General features: G+C 44.6%; 1 protein-coding gene across 17 annotated transcripts in view; it reads right to left on the minus strand.

The window, feature by feature from the left end:
• Nucleotides 1-19,257, minus strand: part of FOXP1 (forkhead box P1) — a 391,266-nt gene that overhangs the window by 121,972 nt on the left and 250,037 nt on the right. Inside the window, exon 1 of one of the 17 annotated variants that reach the window (XM_027806733.2) lies at nt 4,659-5,022. The exons of the other annotated variants lie outside the window; for them this stretch is intronic. The gene's annotated coding sequence lies outside the window, so the exon portion shown is untranslated. Of the gene's footprint in view, nt 1-4,658; nt 5,023-19,257 lie in introns of those variants that run through there. 17 annotated transcript variants of the gene reach the window in all.

Here is a 19,257-nt window from a genome sequence, read left to right on the forward strand (position 1 = left end):
CCCACAGGGTGGAGTTGCCTGCGCCCCAGCGCTGCTGCGCTTCGTCCTCGTGGGTGCTGAGGTTACTTCTGCTGGCAGGAGGACGAGCAGACTGGATGCTCCTGCCCCACCACCCTGCAGCCCATCCCACAGCCAGCAAGGTCCCTGCCCGCTATCCCACCTCTGCAGCAGCAGGGACCCAGCCCCACACAGGGGGACAACAGGGATGTGCCACCCAAACACCTGATTTTAACTTTGCAATTTATTCATTAGTTCCATCAGCCTGGGGGGGAAAGGTGGCCGAGGTATTTTCTTCAAATGCTCAGACACAAGCGGGATGGAATGGAGAGGGGGAAAGCAGCAAGAGGCAGCAGGGTAAGAGGTCGGACACCAGAAACCTGCAAACCCCGAACCAGCCGCAGCAGTGACAGCAGCTACAAAAATCCCGTTCTTGAGGCACAAATGAAATCCTCAGGTGGTTACACTGTAAAAACACCTTCTGTCCCCTCTTTAAAAAGAGAGTCACAGTCAAGACTCATCGAAACAGTTTTAAAAGCATCTGGCAAAAAGTTCCCAAACATTAAAAATGGCTCTCTTTATTTTGGCATGTCAAGATTCACAGCATGTAGCGGTCTGTACCAGCAAGAAAGGAGGGATGGGCCAACACATCCTGGTAAAATGAGAAAGGATACAAATCTTGGCTCCCCGCGCAAACTGAACCAGAACTGAACTATGTCTGAGTGATGAAAAAAAATCTTATGGGATTTCCAGCTCGTTTCTGTAGGCTTGAGATCAGATCCTGAACTACTGTGTTTATCCAAAAGTGAACCAGACCTTTGAATATTTGGAGGACTATTCACTGCTGCACCGCGTTTTTCTTGGATGTCAAAAGCACGGGAAGTTCTCATATTTTTTAACAGAGAGGAGGGATAAGGTGGGGGGAGAAGGAAGAGTGTCTTTTTGTTGCTAAAACATAAATAGTATATTGCATACAGCTGCTTGCGCGCTTCCCTGTGTGGTCAACAAAAGAGGGAACATATTTTAGGCTTGTTTTCCAAAACACTGTATGACAAACTTGTATGCAGAGGCTGATGAAATAAAGCCCCTGATGCGGACATCTCGCCCTCGGATGCTCGCTGCTGTTGGGTGAATGAAGGAAGCAAAATGTTGCGACAGCCCAAAACACGGGACACTAAAGCTGCAAATCGCATCTCTGTACTTCAAGCCTATGGCACAACATAATTTAGAACAGCTTCCAAAAACATTAATTTTAAAAGATTCTGGTAAAGCAAAAAATAGGCGAGGTTCAGATGGAGGCGACAAAAATGATTAGAGACCTCAGCAGATATGAGGAAAGATTGATAAGGGTGGGAGTGTTTAGTTTAGCGAGAGATGAGTAAGAGGAGAAATGATAAAAGTACACAAATTGTGACTCGGCCTGAGAAGGTACATCTGGTGTTATTTGCCATTTCTCACAACGCAAGAGAAAGGGGACATTGAATAAAGTCAGGAAGCAACAACCACAAAAAAAAAAAAAAAAAAAAAAAGCAGATAAAGGGATTTTTTTTTCTTTCTTAATACAAAACTCATAATTACTCTCTGGAACTTACTGTCACAAGATATCACCAGTGCCAAGAGCATGGGGAAGATGCAAAGAAAGGATTAGACACTCGCACAGATAGTAATGAGAGCATTTACAGCCACCTTTGAAAAGATAAAAATATAAATCAGGGTACAAATGTTTATGCTTCAGGGCACGAGCCAACCTTTTATCGCTGGAAGCTAGGAGGAAACTTTCCCCCATGGACAGGTCCTCTAACTGTCCTTCACGGGCTTCTGCCCAAGGGCTACAGCCAGCGCTGGGGAGACCCCGTGTCTGACGGGACACAACCCTTCCTGGCCCTCTGCCTTCTCAGGTACCTCTGTCCCACACTGCTGACTCCGAATCCCATTCCCCATCCCATCCCAACCCTTGGGGAGCCGCCAGTCACAGGGTGGCTGCCCACATCCCCCTGCCCACGTCACCTGGCCCCAAGCCGCTCATTTCCTCTTTCTTCTTCGCATCACGTTTAAGTTTCAGGTCCTTATTTCGCCAGCCCTTCCCCTCCCTGGTATTTTGATCACCATTTTTTCCTCCCTCAAAACCAAACCCACAGCTTCGGCCCCTGCCACCCATGTGGGCTCCCCACCGAGCGCTGACTTCGCCCCCACCCCGGCACCACCAGCCATCACACACTTGAACGCAACTTCAAGATGTCAGGCAAATTTTCCCTTTTTTTGATCTGAAGCCATTCCGTCAAGGGAACCTACGTCCCCGAGGAGGAGGAGGACCCTCCGCCGATACGGCACCTGCGGGGCAGCGGCAGTCAGGGGCTATTACGGCCTGTGGAGCTCATCCACGCGCTGGAACTGACATGCGATTCGGGGAGACAAAGAGAGATTCTGAAAGCAAGTCAGTCTATTAAATTTATACCTACCTGCACAATGTGAAACAAACCACATCTCGGTTTCCTTTCATGTGCATGACAGTCTTAACTTGTTTCTTTTAATCCCATAAAAGCAGCTAAAGCATGCAACATGCTTCCCAGAGATGAGGCAAACCTGTATTTTACTTCCTGACAGTGATTTAGTTTATAGGGTGGGGTTTTTTTTCAGGGAAGATAATGAGCATTGTCCTAGGCTGGTATTACAAAGGAAATACTACAGGCTACATGCTAGACACCTGGCATTTAAAAAAGACTCACATAAACTGACACCCCCTGTAACGGACCAGCTACAGCTGCAACCCCTCGCACTGCACAGACACCAGGACGGGCGGCAGAAAGATCCCAGCAGCACTCTGCAAGGCTTTCGACAGAAGTCAGCACCCTTCTGCAAGTTCAAAGTGCCTCTCATCTAGCCAGCCCTACCCCAAGCAGGACTGGGGAGAGGACCAGGGATGTGCTGAGGCAGAAAGGACTACGTAATAAATCCAGCAAATCCAAAGGGGTGAAGCAGTAATCCATGGAAATGTTCCACACAAGAGGGGGTTTTAAGTGCCTTTAATTCCCAGCTGCAAACCCAGTAAGCTGCCAGAAGGCGGAGACCACCGAACACAAGGGGTTAACAGCCTTGCTAAAGAAAATTATACACATAATTTCCTTTTATCATAAAACAATACGTTTATTATTTTCTGTGTATCTGTTAAAGGGCACGGCCTTCTGAGTGGAAAACAAAACAGAGCTCGGTCACATGTTTATTTGCTTCAGCTACTCCCTTTCCCTTCTGATAAATAATCAAACATGCCATCCAGAAAAAACAAAACCAGTGAGCTGGGAAATTTGATGGTCATCAAATAGACTAAGATACCAAGAAAAGCAGCCCACTGTTCCCACAGTGAGTTTTCTGCCCCACACCTACACTAACATCTGAGTAAATAACTTCAGTCACTCTTTCCATTTTCCCCATGCAATTACTCCTACTGTTAAACAAATTGTCCTTAAGGCAGTTGCAAACACCATTTTTTTTTTCCTCTGCAAAGTAGAACAACTTCTGAACATTAAAAAGCCAGACCAGCAATATATTTTAAAAATATGTTTGTTGTACTTGCGGTTTGGCTGAACACACAGCTTGATTTCTCTCTCTCTCGCTCTCTTTTCTAGGAAGATGGGGGTTTACCGTTTAAAATTTTAAAGTGTATTTGGATCTCAGAGAGGCAGGAAAAACCTCGAGGAGGATGGGTTTTCGCCATGGGGCAAACAGCGTATTTTCCATTTTCTCTCATGTGTCACACTGTATGAGCACTACGAATATTTACCAAAAAGAAGTTACCTGCTATTTCAGCGGACTTTTGAGGACAGGAGAAACAACCGAGAAATATCAAGTAGTATTTTAAGTCACTTGAACAGAGAGGGAAAAACCCAGCATACGTGTCGCAACACGGATTACCCAGAGGATCTACACTATCTTCCAACAACCCCTGAAGACCATTCATACAACAATCATTAATACTGAAAAACTGCAGAGAAAATCCCTCACGTGAGAAGTTAACAACCATTACCCGGCATGAGCACGCTTTCCCTTTCCTTTTGTAGTACCACAGGTCTAAACAATAGTAATATGAATGAGATAATAGCCATGCTTGTCTCAGCAGCCTGATTTTTATTAGCATGAAATCGGTACAAATATTAGCAAGGCTGGTTCGCAAGCAATGCCAGAGCCACGACGCAAACAATCTGCAGAAAACAAAAAGAGCTTGCACCTCTCTCTTTCACTGCCCAGAACAGCAGCCACATTTCCTTTTTTCTTTTTTTTTTTTTGGGGGGGGGTGGTTTTTGGGGTTTTTGTTGCCACTTCTGCAAGCACGAGTAGCAGCTGCAAGCACCCAGCAAGCAGCGGGGACGCTGACGCACGGCTGCTCCCACTCCAGAGGGACGTCGCAAGGTGACGGGTGCCCCAAAAGAGGACTTAGTCCTCAGCACGGTTCCCCGAAGCCATGCCAAAAAACCCACCCTTGTTGTCAACACCGCAGTAAACAACGTGAACCGGCTTCTTTTGCTTTAAACCTCAGCAATTCCCCTCTCCTATGCTGCCAAGCTGCCCGCACAAGGCAGCAAGTTAAAAGTTCAGCCCTGCCTGCACGATCCTCTTCTCTGAGCGCTCACAGAGAAAATGAAGAGTTTAACAGAGTAAGCTCTTACTGTCTGCCTTTAGATTTCCGTCTTCGCGCTGGAGATGTGTTTCTGGCTGTTTCTGTGAAGCGGGGGCTGAAGAATGGTAAAAAGATGTTCGAATAAACAGGAAGTGCTGTGCAGCCGGAGCGCAGGCTGGAGGGAGACGGCGCTGGAGCACTGCCCTTCGCCGGCAGCCACCGGGTCTCTGCCTCCACAGTAGCAACCTCTGCTTTTACTAAATGACAAAGAAACCGCAAAGCATTCCTTCCCTAATTCTTCCCTTGCCAAGTGGCGAGATCGGCTGGAGCTCGCAGGTAATCTCAAAGTTGGGGTTAGCACTACACCAGGCGCAAAAATCTAGCGAGCCTGCATTATTACATTCCCCCCGCCTGTAAGCAGAAACATGCAGAACTAATTATGTCCCCAACTAGACCAAACAGCAGCAAAAAAAGCACACCTCGCTGCTGCATCTAGGCAAATTCATATTTGCACATAAGTTCAGCCAAGCTTGACTTCCCTACCCTCTCTAGTGCTGTAACTTGCTCTTAAAACCGGCTGGTGAGGCTGGCCAGGCTTCAGAGCTATTTTCTCTAACTGCGTGAATTGAAATATAAACAACCACCCAAAAAATGCAACTTGTCTCGGGCGCAGAACTTGCATCCAGCATCTCCAAAAGCGTGCCTTTAGCATTCAGACAGATGCTTTCCCTCCTTCATCGCCTCCTTCCCCTCCCTAAAACAAACTACCTATTTAACTCAAGATGACTAACTAACCGTCTCCCCACCCAATTATCAAAGCCCTGTCTTCTGTCATATTGGTGACATGACGCAGATATTGTCAAGAAAAAGTAAACTGGGGCTGGCACTCGAAGGCAGCTTGTGAAGAGATGAGCAGTTGAACAGCCATATTCAATAAAAAAGAGGAACAGGATTCCTTTAGAAAATGTATTGCTGTTGTGGCAACGTGCTGCTGCCGCTGAAGGGACTGATTTGTTATTTAGCATGTAGTCTTGGACTGTCTGTCATTCTGGGTGCTAATGCTCTGCTAAAATAACTCATTGGGAGCTGTCAGTGGGATGTTTACATAGGCCCCCAATCTTTTCTTCATACAAGGAAATTTTTTACTGGAATTCATCTTCTTTTGATCTCACATTCAAAGCAACAGCAGCTTGATAGACATGCAAGTCTGAAAGCAAATCCAGACGCTGAAGATAAACCGCCAGAGTATGACAGGCAGGAGCATCTAAAGCTTATAAAAATGAAGAGAACAGCATGTCGTCTGAGTATTACAATAGCAGAAATCAAGAGACATATTAGGTGGAACTGATCAGCCACAAAAACAGTTCAAAAGGCAGATCATAGAAACAGAAGACTAAGCTAAAAAAAAAAATAAATTGGAAAGATCTGCTTTACAGAGGCATCACCTCCTTTCCGAGTACCACAGCGTTTCCGCTCCAGCATGTAAACTTAAGGGGAAAAAAAGAGGAGGGCTTGTGCTGCCTCTACTAACTCAGCAGTTCTTACCTTCAACTCACCAATTAATTTGCCGAGTGTACGTTTCAATTACATGCTATTCAAAATGACATAAAAACAGGACACCGTGCCACTCGCCTCTAGCCCAGCCCTCCAGAACACCACCGGGATGGGGACGCTGTGCCTCCTCGTTAGGAAACAGGGGAGTCGAATCCCCCCCACGGCGCAAGAGGGGCCCTGGCCCCAGCCCCTGCCACCATTTTAGCCCCTACGCCTTTGAAAGGGCTGAGCCTTGGGATGCTCTTGAGCTCTGCCTCTCCCACCGGTGCAGAAATATTAGTTCAGAAGGTAATTTTATTTAAATTGAATTACGCATGCCGCGGAGTCCACAGCAACGTTACCGAAGACGACACTTGCCGGGAAACAATTGCTGAAACTTTCTCTAGAAACCCATACATTTTTAATTTTTCTTCCCCAAATAAGCTTCTTATTCTAATTGAAGTCAGCAAATATAATGAAAAAGTAATTCTCAAACAATTTTGTACTTAGAGCTGTTTGTTAACAAACACTGAACGAGCAGCAGTGTTAGGTTAAAGGGCAGCAGGATTCCACATTATAATTTAGCCTGCGGTTATTTCTGATTAAGAACACCCTCCGGGACAGCAAAGCAAGATCTTCTTTTGCAGCAGGCATAGCTTTTAAAATTAGCCTCTTCTCCATAATAAAACCAACAGGAAAACTGTAGATTTAAGACTGTATTAACCAATTTGAAGTGATGCAATCAGTTTGTGTCTTGCTTTCTGCAAAACACATCCCCTGCCTCAGCCAAGTTACAAATGTAAAAATGCCTCCTGGATTCTGAAACTGTTGTAAGAAAGTCACCTTCTGTCATGCTTATGTAGCTATCTAATGTGCTAAAGGCTGATTATTTATCTTTAAACTGTACTAGTTTAATCTTTTAAGGTCACCACTAATCTGCTCCAACCTTTTAAAAAATAGCAGCTTTCAAGACTTACTGCTGGAATCACTAAACTCGGCACTGAATGTCATCGTAACGGATACATTAGCCAGAATGAGTGCAGTTTTACAACGTAAACACCAAATATAAATCCCCACCTAAATGGGAAGAAAAATATGATCTCCATGCCAGGAGAAATGTCAGTAAATAAGACCAACGCCGTATTATTTCACACAAATACCGTTCCAAATCACGTTGCTGTTTCTCTCTCCTGCCCCTCCCTTCCCAGTGCAAAACAGGCAAAACTTGGATATAATTTAAAGGCTCATTAGGTGCTTTTTCTTTATCGTTTCCCTTTCGCAGCGGCGAGTCCTCATGCCCGCTGCAAAGCCTCGCGACCACATTTGGAAGTCGCTCGAAGTCCAAAACCCCCCTCGCCGGTTATTTGCCTGCGTGTGCTGCACAGCGGCCCTTCCACAGTCGCCTTTTCCCTTTTCCCCTAGACTTCTGCTGGACTTGAATGTCACAGTAGACCTTGAATGTGAAATGGCTTCAAGCTAATTGCTTTAATTGCTTGAAGATGTGCAGGCAGGTGAAACCCGATCCCCTTGGCCATTGTAGAGACCAGGAACAACACAGGAATGTTTACATAGTGGTTTGAGTTTAATAGACAGTAGAGCTGAGTTTCAGACAGCTAGCAAAAACACAGCTAATAGGTGACCTCTTAATGTAGTCCTCCTTTTTAAAAACAAAATACAATTTCATTTTATACAAGGCAATGTCCCTAAATGCCAAGGTTATCTGCTTGACTTTTTGAGTGAGCATGCACTGCGTTGCACCTGACATTTATACCAGAAACTCTATCCTGAATGCATTTCCCTCCACCTTAAAACAAAAAGCACTTTATATGTCAGTCACCTTACAAACAGATCAGAGCTGGATGGGATTTCCTAGTAACTGCAGTCATTTTAATTTAAAATTGAGTGGTTTTCACCACTGTCATACTCCTTTTGCCCCAAAAACATATGGCCAAGGATGTAACCTGAAACACCCTCCTCACTGCATCCCTGCATCCCTCACCTGGACACTCCCACCCTCCAGAGGCCACCGGCGTAAGCCCTCAGTGGGGTCTTCTGGAAAGGCAAGTATGACTTTTAATGACTTTCACCACTTTTCCAGAGCTTCCAGTACATTTGTTACACACTGTGAAGATACAGACTGGCTGCAACGTGCTTTTGCAAAGGCAGATCTTGGTTTCATGGACGGCACAAACTCAGCAGCAATTCCTCAGGCAAAACTCCTCCCCCCAGAGAACTGCAGCATCTGGGGTCACCGAGAACCAGGCTTGCTTTCCAAGAACCATGAGGTAAGTAAAACACACCTGAAACCAGCCGAAGACCAGGCAGCCGGTATAGCACAAGCATAGAAATCCAAGCAGAAAGAGCAATTTTGGCAGCAGCAGTAGCATAAAGGTATTTACTGTTGGTCTAGTCCAAAAACCAAACACTGAACACAGGTAACACTGAACAGTCGCTGCCCTGGTGCAGGCCCACAAAATTTTGTCACCAATCCTAAAACACAGCTAGCATCGCTTGCGTTGAGTGAGTAACAGCAGGGAAATGACATGTATTACCTCCCAGAGAAACAGCAATAAAAAACCCGGCATTTCTGTAGGATGGTAAAAGGGAAGGCAATCTGAGGAACAAGACTGGAAAAGCACAAATGCACAGAGGCAGAGGAGGGGAGGCCAAAGTAGCGTGTCGTTAGTTCCAACCAGAAAGGAAAACAAGCCCCAAGCCCACAGCCCTGCAAGTAAAGGGCATTTCCAGTCTGATCTTCGCAGTTCTGCTCAGAAAGTTTCAAATTTTCTAGTACCTTAATGCTGAAACTCCCACCCCCCAGGCAGAAGCAAACAGCAGCGGGAGGAAGGCTGCTCCAGCCACTCCTGGATGCAACCCTGGTTTGCAGGAAGACAATAGGCGCTGGTTGCTGTGTTCTACCTTGCTTGTGACTCCCAATCCTCAGAAGCAAATGAGTAACTGATCTTAAATAATACAGAACAAAGGGAACAATAGGAGCTAGGAAGCAAGCCGGGATACTTGGGAACATGCCTCTTTCTGTTGAGACACAATCTCGCTTGCACACACACACATATGCACTGAGTTATTGTCCCGTGTCCCCCCACATCCCCTCCAAAAAGCTCAAATTCCAGCAACTGTGGGGTTTTAATAGATTTTTTCGGTCACACACACACACACACCCTCCAAAAAAAGAGGAAAGGGAAAAAAAAAAGTTCAGAATAGAAAAAAAACCCCAACAGTGTCAATTTAAAGATTTAGTATAAACTAGTTCAAGCCTGTGGGAGGAACACTAAGTGGAAAAAGTAAACACGGTCCCCCCAAGTAGTTCCCCTGGAAGCGGAGCAGGCAGCCAGTGCCTGGTACCGCGGCTGCCCCGCGCCGGGGGAGGTCAGCCCAGCTATGCTAAACTGACAGGTTCAGTTTACAGCAGGCCAGCACTTTGTTTGGATATACTGGCCTTGCTCACCGCCAGCTTAACAACAGATGGCTAGAAAACTTTCATTATGTTGCAGAGGGTTGAACTGCAAACAATCGGGGAAAACTGTGAAGAGTTTAACTCTCTGCGAGCCGAGCGGGGAAGCGCTCGCCTCGCCAGGCAGCCTCCCGCGCCCGCCCTGGGCATGTGTGCCTTTAAATTAATTAAAGCGGGATGGGATGATTAATCATACCTGCACGCGGTCCTGGGGATGCTTAAAAAAAAAAAAAAAGAATTTGCGATTTGACAAGGTCATTTCAATAAAAGTAGCATTCCAGCAGAAAATGGACTTTGACAGATTGCAAAGCTGATTTTAAACCTTCCTCATGCCTGTGGCTTCAGGAAAGTTATAAAAAGTTTCCGCAATAATCCCCCAATCGGGGTTTATCAAAAGCTTTCCGAAGAGTGTTCTTCCATCTCCAGAAACAGAGCCTCCGTCCCTCGAATTCCCACTTCAAACTTTCACACTTGACGGCAAGAGAAGGCTGCCAAATAATCTAACGTGTGGATCTGAATATGATTTATCCAAATCTGTGTATAATTTAAATATTCATCTAATTGATTCGATTCATATGCACCCTAATATCTTTTAACGCTCTAAGGCAGGTTATAAACGCACCTTCCGAGGTTTAATTCAATTGACAATCTTATATACATCTCATCACCGAAAACGCATTATTTTATATTATTCAAGAAATGAACGGATCTGTTTTCCACAAATGTATTTTAAAAGCGACTCTTTCCTGTTATTGAAAGAAAATTGTGTTTATTACTCCTTTAGCATAGTGTAAACTCATAAACGTCAACAGAGAGTACAAGGAAAACTGTCAACTAAATATTGTTTCCTTCATGAGCTGCTCTTCCAAGTCAATTACGCCTTTCAACTTCTGGGGCATTGTATGATAAACTGGCAGTAAAAATCATTCACATTAATATACCATGGTGCCTTGCCTGCAAAAGGTAATTAAAGAAGTAAATGACTCATAAGAATAGACATATTAGCTGCAAAATGAAAGGCAACTGAGCTGCCACATGAAAATATGTACCATTAAGATACTGCATTTTCATATTCCTGTAATCAGCTTCAGTAGACTAATGCTTATTTAATCCAGTTCTCTGCTAAGTCCATCAACAACTGTTTTTTGCTGTTTTCTCCTTGACTGAACATTATGTGTGCAGGTTTGGAATAAATACTGCAATAAGATTTTTGCATAGTCAATTGAAGAACAGGTTTTTTATCTTTTAAAAACTATTTTTCTTTCACACCAAGAGGAATACAGCAGAAAAGGATGTCAAGAAAACCCCCATTTTCTGGGGTTCTTTCAGTATTGATAGGCTTTGAGTGAAATATATACCCCATTCTAGCATGCACCATTTTGATTCGTGAAACTATTAGCAGGAAAACCAAGCCTAACGACTCCATCTTCCAACTTTCCTATCTTTCATGTAGGAAACACTTCGCCTTATTAAGGCACATTTTCATTAGGGTTAGCAAAATGAGACTGGTTTTCTCTTTCTTAAGTCTTTGAGGCAAGGTGGGGCAAAGAGAGGAGCAGGCACCGCTGGGTTTGTGGACGAGATGGAGATACAGGCTGGGGAGACCGAGGGGCATCACCCCCCCAGCGACGTACATCCCACAGCCCGCCCTCCTCAGCCCTCAGGTTTTGAAAGCTTCAAGATGCCAAAAGACCCAAACTCCAAACCCACACAAACACCATTCTGGCATTCCACCCCGGCAGCCGGACCGCCAAGCTCAGCACCAACACGCTCCTGAATTTTTGGAACAGCCTTTGCTGGGAGCTCACCCTGCCTTCGGGCAATGCGTGGCGCACATCTCTGACCACCCCTGCTCTGTGGCCATTGCATAAATCCAAGCCTTTGGGTAAAGGGTGTTAGGTTTAACTTCCCAAATCAGTCCTCCTCCTCCCAAGGGGATAGCAGGGAGATGGAAAAATTCAGAGAACAAAGTGCATTTGTCTCCATCCTCCAAAATAACACCCTGCAAAATACTCAAACATTTATAACTCATCCTGTTCGTGAGCAGTAATTAAAATATTCTTTTCATCGCGGTAATAGCTCTGTAAGGCCAAGATCCAAACTGCTTTTGACTGCACAGCTACCACAATTATTTCATCTTCTAAAGTATGGGGTGGAGTTAGCTCCAGTACCTCAGCTATCACTATGGTGCGACTGTTGACAAATGCTGACTTTTCTAAATGGCAGACGCTGTGTATGTACCATCCATCCTTTATTTATTGTGCTCGACAGAGGTTTATCCTTGCAAAAAGAGATCTTTCAATAAAAATCTTCACACAATGCTTCGCAACCTGCAATATACGTTGCTTATTTATCACTATCACTGCAAAATAGTGTAAGACTGAAAATGTAGGATCAATCATTATTTAAACTGTACTATTGCTTCTCCATTTGAGCAGACATCACTTTGTACCCACAATTAATGAGCTCTAGTCCTTTTTCTAATTAAGGAACAAAGGTTCTTGTGTGCAGAGTATAGAGTGACACTGTCTAGAGAACACACATTTAAATAGAAGAGAATCCTTCTAATTACCTTACAATAGGATTTTTCATATCCAGGAACATAATAGGATCAAGAAATAAGAGCATTTCCAACAACATTTACAAATAAGTCATTGCAAAACACTGTTAAAAGGTAATAATGCATCCCTAAAAATGATGGGACCTTATGGAGACCAGTGTCTAACACTTCCATATTGATATAATTAATCTGTGAGCATTGATACAGGGGAAAACGCAATACAGAAATTATTTTACATATGTGCATATGTAGAGAGAAATCTGAAAAAAAAAAAAAAAAAAAAAAGAGGAAGGAGTTGGCTATTAGAGCATAAAATACTTTAGACTCACACAGATTAAGATCCAAACACATAATTAAGAAAGTCAGAAAGGTAACCTCGCTTTATCCAGTAATTAGGGCTGTTAGAAATAGGATACTGTCTCTTAAAAGTGTTACAAATATATCGCACTACTAAATAACCTGCAGTGCTGGGAAAGTATACTTGCTATCAAGGGCAAAGCTGCTATACACTGAGGTAACAGTAAATGACAGACTGTTGTTCAAGTCCATTAGCTGCTATGTGATAGGAGCACATTCACTAGCACACGACCTGTGAAAAATCTTAGATCTCTTTAAATCTTTGAATTGGATTGCTGCATTAATTCTTAAGAACTGCAATCCTTCAACCAAGTCAAATTACCCTCATTAACAGGGGAAAAACTGCCTCTGCAATAAGTTAAAAAAAAAAGATATTTATTACCTATAATCACTTTCACGTACTTCACCTGGAAGTGTGACAAACTGGGACAACAACTTCAGAGGCTGGCACCAGTTCAGGTGCTGGTGGGGATGGGACAGAGGGGAACACGCGCGCCCTGCACACATAGCCGTCTGCGCCTGTGCGTGCGCCTTCCTGCACCCACATCCAGTGTAAATCAATGTGCTTCTTGGGGGAAAAACCTCAATGAATGTTCTAAGAAAAGAAAAATCACTAAGAATAAGCGCAGGCACTGAAGCGATCTGTGTGTGTGCCACTGAAATAACCGCAAAAGAGGAGGGGAAATTCTTCAGTTATTCAAGGCTTGATTAGAACACTACTTCATAATTAGGCATGTTACAAGTATTGTCATCAACCAGAAAATTCATGTACTAACTAAAAGGTCTCAGAAGCTGGCTCAAGCCTTCTATTCATTAACAACATCTGCTATTAATGTTTAACCCTCATAAACATGCACAAAACGTTCAGCATTCAACAAAGATTAAAAATAAATATTTTGTTGTTCTATTTTATCCGCATGGTGATCTGTGCAGTTCTGCGACTATCAGGAATCACTAAAACGGCCATTGAGATAGCAGACAAATATTTGGTCTTTGTTGGAAAGAAGATATTTCTTTCTCCAGTCACTGCTTCTCTGCACTTCAGATGTTATAGCTTCCGAGCCAGGCCAGTGCAGCACAATAAACAGCAACGCAGACATACACATACACCTATACGACGGTATGAATCATTTATTTTAAAGATGAAACTCCCTGGAACAATTTTCAGGCCGAGTGTTTCAAAGGACCCTCTCTTTAAATTTTTTCTAATTTAAAAAATGAGAGTTCCTGGGACGAAAGACTCGCTGCGAAGCAGGGAGCTGAGCAAGTCCAGGATCCAGAAATGAGAAACAGAGCGTCTCACCCTCATTTCACTGCTGTGAGTCCAGATGACAGCCCCGATCTCGCAGTCAGATCCTAATGGGCAGATCTTTGGAAGAGTCTTTGGCAAGACTCATCTCCACCATTGTGGTTTTAACGTAAGCGCAGCAATCTGCTTGTGCAGGCTCACTTGCAGCGCGGAGACAGAGCTAAGCAGTGAGCTGACCCGACCCTCTAATGACTCCTGGAAACGCATCAGGACATCCCCCATCCCCATCCCTCCTCCCGCGGAGGAGTGTTGGTGGCACATGTCCCTGCTGTCCCGACCTCGGCTCGCCGGGGCGGCCCTGGCAGGTCCCACAGCTCCTTGCCTGCTCCCCCTTGCCCGCGCCCACCCTGCCACCGCAGCTGTGCAGCCGACCCGACCCCCACACCCCCGCGGAGCCTGCGGTACCAGCGTCGGGCGGAAGATCCAGCCCGTGCTCCTCATGACCATAACGTTTTCAACTTGCAGTAACGCCAAGCTACAAACCAAGCCACAAAAGTAATGAAAAATACAGCTCTTTTTGTCTTCAAACATGACATTCATGGTGGATTCACTGTCTGCATGTTGCAGCACGCTCTATTCTTAGCACCGTGCCTTTTAAAGTTAGGCCCATTATTTTCTACGGTGTATCAAGATCAGTATGTATAACATATGCCATATTGTTGACACTTCCCTGGATGTACTGCATGCCATATGCCTAAAGCACTAAAAGGGGTGATGAACAGAGTGGCAATACTGAAAGGAGAACAAGATACACTGAGCATGTTGAATGAATTCAGTTATATAATTCAGCCAATAAGGGTTTCCATACATTTAACAATCTCCTTCCCCTCCCCTCCCCCCCTTTTTTTTTTGATTCCTCTCTTGTATAAAAATGAATTTAACAACTTACCAGCATGAAAAGTTAACACGCTGGACACGTATTCAAAGCAAACATTTAATCACAGTGGGCCCACCAAGTCTAAAAAGTATACATGTAAAGATAGATCATATATAATCACACCAATAAAACAAACAAAAAAGGACAATTCATACATTTTAGCAATAAACTAAAAAAATAAAACATACAGTTCTGCTCCTACTTCTACTTGTCCTTCATTTTACCTTTCATAAATCTATACCCCAAGTCCAATTCCCAGAACTAGGGAAGATGTCATCTTGCCCATCTTTAGGGGTTTATTTACTGGTTTCCATACTAAGAATTATTATTTGAAGAACCCAGAAACTAATGCTCTCTTACACTAGAGTATTTTTGTCCAAATCTTCTGGAACGGATTATAAAATTGAAATGTAAGAAGGAACACAGCTGAGCTATATTTATAACAAGAACACTGCTCTTCAGCATCTGATACATACACATGTGTATCCTCATTTCTATGCCATCCCTCTGCACACTCTAATGGGTACACTAGCTGCGTGCTCGTCATTAAAAAAAAAAAAAAGAGGGGAAAAAAAAGGAACTGACTCATCACTGAGAACAGTTTTAACAGTACTTGCATGCAGAGCCCTGGCAGAAAGGTTCAAACTATTTGGTTCACCACTTGTGACCAGCTACAAATGACATGCCTTGAACTGAATGAATAGTTGGGGAAAACAGAAACATGCAAACTCTCGGCACGGCTACAGGCTGGTTGTACAGATGAACCCAGGTCTAATCCGCAAGTTTAGTCCTTGGAGCTATGTGCTACCTGGAGGAAGGAAAAGATCTGGGATGTCCGGAAAGCAGGTATCACTACAGGGAACTCCACCAGTCTGCACCACCGAGACCCTGAAAGGGTCCCTGGGGAAAGGGAAGAGCCGCAGCGTGCGCAGGGCACTTAAGGGGGAGCATCCTGCCTGGCACTGAGGGCAAGGGGATGTGTGGGGAAGCAGGTCGCTCTCCTGGCGTAAAGGGAGCAGGGCCATTCCTCATGGGGATGCTGCTAATGCTCCAGAGCTAATGATGCCATGCAAAGCTAAAGCTTCCCCATCCTCTGTCGTTAGTGCCACCATACACCCACAGGCAAGGGATGAAAGTGGCTATGAGAAAATAAGGAGAATCCATTTTAATTTCAAAACATGAAGATTCTGGCACAGGAGATCACTAAAGAAGATCAGTTCTGTTATGTTTCAGTGGTGTGTTGAAGGGGAATGCTGCATTTTAAATGTACATGCACATACCTATTTGTTTGAGTAAGCAGTATCATTAGCAGCATAAAACAACCTAAGAGGAACATGGGACTTTTGTTAAAGTGGAAGGCAGAATTCTCTTCGTGAAAAACATCAAAGAAGAAGAACACATGCTGATGTTTAAAAACAGTCTATGTCTAATACAGAACATCAAGACTTAAAAAAAAAAACAAAAAACAAAACCAACCACAAACCAACAAAACCCTCCCCTTGCTTCACGCTATTTCCCTTAGAAACAAACCTAGCACTTACTGCAGACCAGGAATTAGCCGTCACCGCCAGGTTGAAGCACTGGTTGTGTAATCCACTAGTAAGTACCAAGATAAAAAAAAATCATATAGACAAATTTCACATTGTCAAAATTAGGACAAGTGGAAGTTTTATGAGTGGAAACACTTGCACTTCATCAGTTACAGGCCAGAAGGTAAAAGGGGTCATATGTCCCAAAAAATCTTGAAAGGCAAGGGTTTGGAGAGGCATGCCAGTGCCCGCTCTGGTCCTGCTCTGAGCGCTCTTTGGGGAAAAACAAAACAAAACAAAAGAAAAAAGCTCTGTCCTGCAAAAGCCATGACTGTGCAGCTATTTGCACAGGGAACTGGTGAACAGGCATCGCCTCCTGTCAGCATCCCTGGCTTTGTGTTTTTAGTACATTACGCTTGGCCATGCGATGTCAAGTAGCGGAGCAAAAAAGCCTTTTACCTTCTGGTCTCAAACTCAGGGCTGGTCCAAGCAGAGTGTAGCCAAACTTTACTAGCTGTTGGTGATGTTAGCTCGATGGACTTCATCCAGTTCCTTGTGGACTACTGTCCATATTAGGAAAAAATCCCCACTTGACACTGGCACCGGGATCCAGCCTTATCCACAGACACCGGCGGCATTGCAGACTCTGCTCGCGAGCCAGGTTGAGACGCAAGGATCACAGCCATGCCAATGTGCCCGTGATCTTCCCTGATTAGTTTCATATAAGGCAAGAAACAATCCTACTCGGGCTAATTAAAACATCTCTTGTGCTTGCACTGTAAAAAAACCCATACAACCCCACATGGGCAACAAAACCAAAGTAAAAAAAAAACCCTAACCCACCCTTGTGGTGAACTTTGTTTCCTTTTTCATGCGGCGCTGGTGACGCTCACAGGAGAACTCTGCAGGGTTCAAGGGCATCTCTAACATGGCAGCTATTTAATTCCACCAGGCAGATCTCTGAGACCTGTAACTAGCGTCTGCTTCCTACCCATCAAGCCATTAATCACCGAGACTCCTAAAAGGTTCAATTCATGTGCCCACTCCGAGAACTCACGAGATGCCTGATAGTCATATGTCATTTGAGAAGGGAACAAAACTGTATTCTTCTCTGAACTGATGTAGCTCCTATTACCAAGAGACTCTCTCCCTTGGGAGCAACCAGAAGAGAGAAATGAAGGAGAGCTGACTCAAAGCTCTGCCTCACAAAGACACATAATTGATGTCGAAGGGGAGGAGAGTTATAAGGAATCTGCCACTACCCCTGTTTTGCCAATAATCTGGGGAACTGGTGAAAGGATTTTGGAAATGGTGGAAAATACCTTCAATTTTTATTAGATACACCCTAGACAGAGGGGCTGCCCTCCTCCTTGGATAAGAGCTCGGCAAAAGCAGAGGAGGTTTTTGCTGTCTTAATATTAGACCATTTCTTCTACTGATTAAGTTCACTCGTCTCGGGACCCTTGTTGCAGCTGGAGGTCATGCCTAGGCACCACCCACGCTCACAGATCCTTTGCTTCCCTTGATGTCCACTGCTTCAAAGTCTCAGTCCTTATCTACTAGTGCTCTTAAAAGCAGGGGGGGCTACCCCACCTGGGAGACACCTCCAGCCCCTGGCCATCGCACAGCACCCGTGAATCCAAGCGCAAATGCCGAGGGTCCTGGGTGCTGGGGGACCCAGGCTCCGTCTCGCTCGGGGCCCGGCAGCAGTGAACCAGGGCTTAGCTGAACCCCCCCCCCCCCCGCACCACCGCCCCGGACTGGGCTGAAACGTGACACATATGTATATATATATCGTTTGACAGTGCCATTTCCTGGAAATGACAGCTGAAAAGAAAAGAGTACAAAAAAGGGAAATACATACTTTCGCAGCTTAAAAAAAAATAATATGGTCACATCGCTGTGTATTTGGTGGAAAATTAAGAAAGAAGCCGCCATCATTTATCCTGCCCTCTTGCTTCTTACTGCTTTTCTTCATTTAATTACTGCTCTATCAGGTAAACTAGTAGATAAAACAGACAAAAAATATAAAAACCTAAAAGCACCTCAGCAATTGCTTCACAACCTCATTATTCTTCCTGGAAATAGCCCATGCCTCCGCAGAATGTTATCCACATTCTCTTTTTTTTTTCTTTACTTTTTCTTTATTTCCCCCTACAAAATTCAGCAACAACATTTCTTTCCTCAAACTAGACAGTGAAACTAAGTTTCAGGCAGCCTGGCATATTCACCGTGAGGCGATACTTTACCTTTCTCACTGGCACCTTTTGATCTCTGAGGCTTTGCAAACACTAAGCTGAACCGATCTCCTGCTGTAATTCATAATTAACAATTCAGAGCCTTTTTTGACACTCTGTAGATGCCAGTCTGCTGCTTAGGAGTTAGCGTACAATTGAAAAATGCTGAAATTTGTTAGCCAATTGAGATTTTTTTCAAAATTTTCCCCATTCCTCCCGAGTGCTACAAAACCCATATTGAGCTGCTGCTGTTACTGGAAAGGCAACTTGGCTGCTTGCTGCTGCACAGACCCGAGAGGAGGCAGAGCACCTGCTTTCAAAGGCTTTACAACGTTGAAAAGGGGTTTATGATACATAAACAGCCCTTTTCAGGTTCAAAAATCCTCTTTTCCCATTCAGCATCACCATTATCCCTATTGGTTTCGTCCGCCTGCAGCTGCTCCCCAGCAGGCAGACAGAAAACGCGGCTCTAGGGGCGATAGCTGTGCTTAGCCCTCGCTTCTCGGCACGAACTCCTCACCATGATGATCTCGCTCCAACGCAGGAGAAACACAAACGGCCAGCACGGGCCACCGCTCAGTCCCAGCCCACACTGCAGCCCACCGAGGGGGCAGAGCTGCCTGCGCAGAGGCTAATGGGCTTGTCCCAGTGGCCCCCTTTGTACCCAGAGCACAATCTTGGCTATTGTTCTACAGTCATGAAAAATTAAGCTGAATGGTTAGAATTTCCCACTCCAAGTTAAGGTATGAGGCCCCATAGTATATTTTGCTCTTG

This window comes from Falco cherrug, chromosome 4 (assembly GCF_023634085.1).
Source record: "Falco cherrug isolate bFalChe1 chromosome 4, bFalChe1.pri, whole genome shotgun sequence".
NCBI classification, from domain to species: Eukaryota; Metazoa; Chordata; class Aves; order Falconiformes; family Falconidae; genus Falco; species Falco cherrug.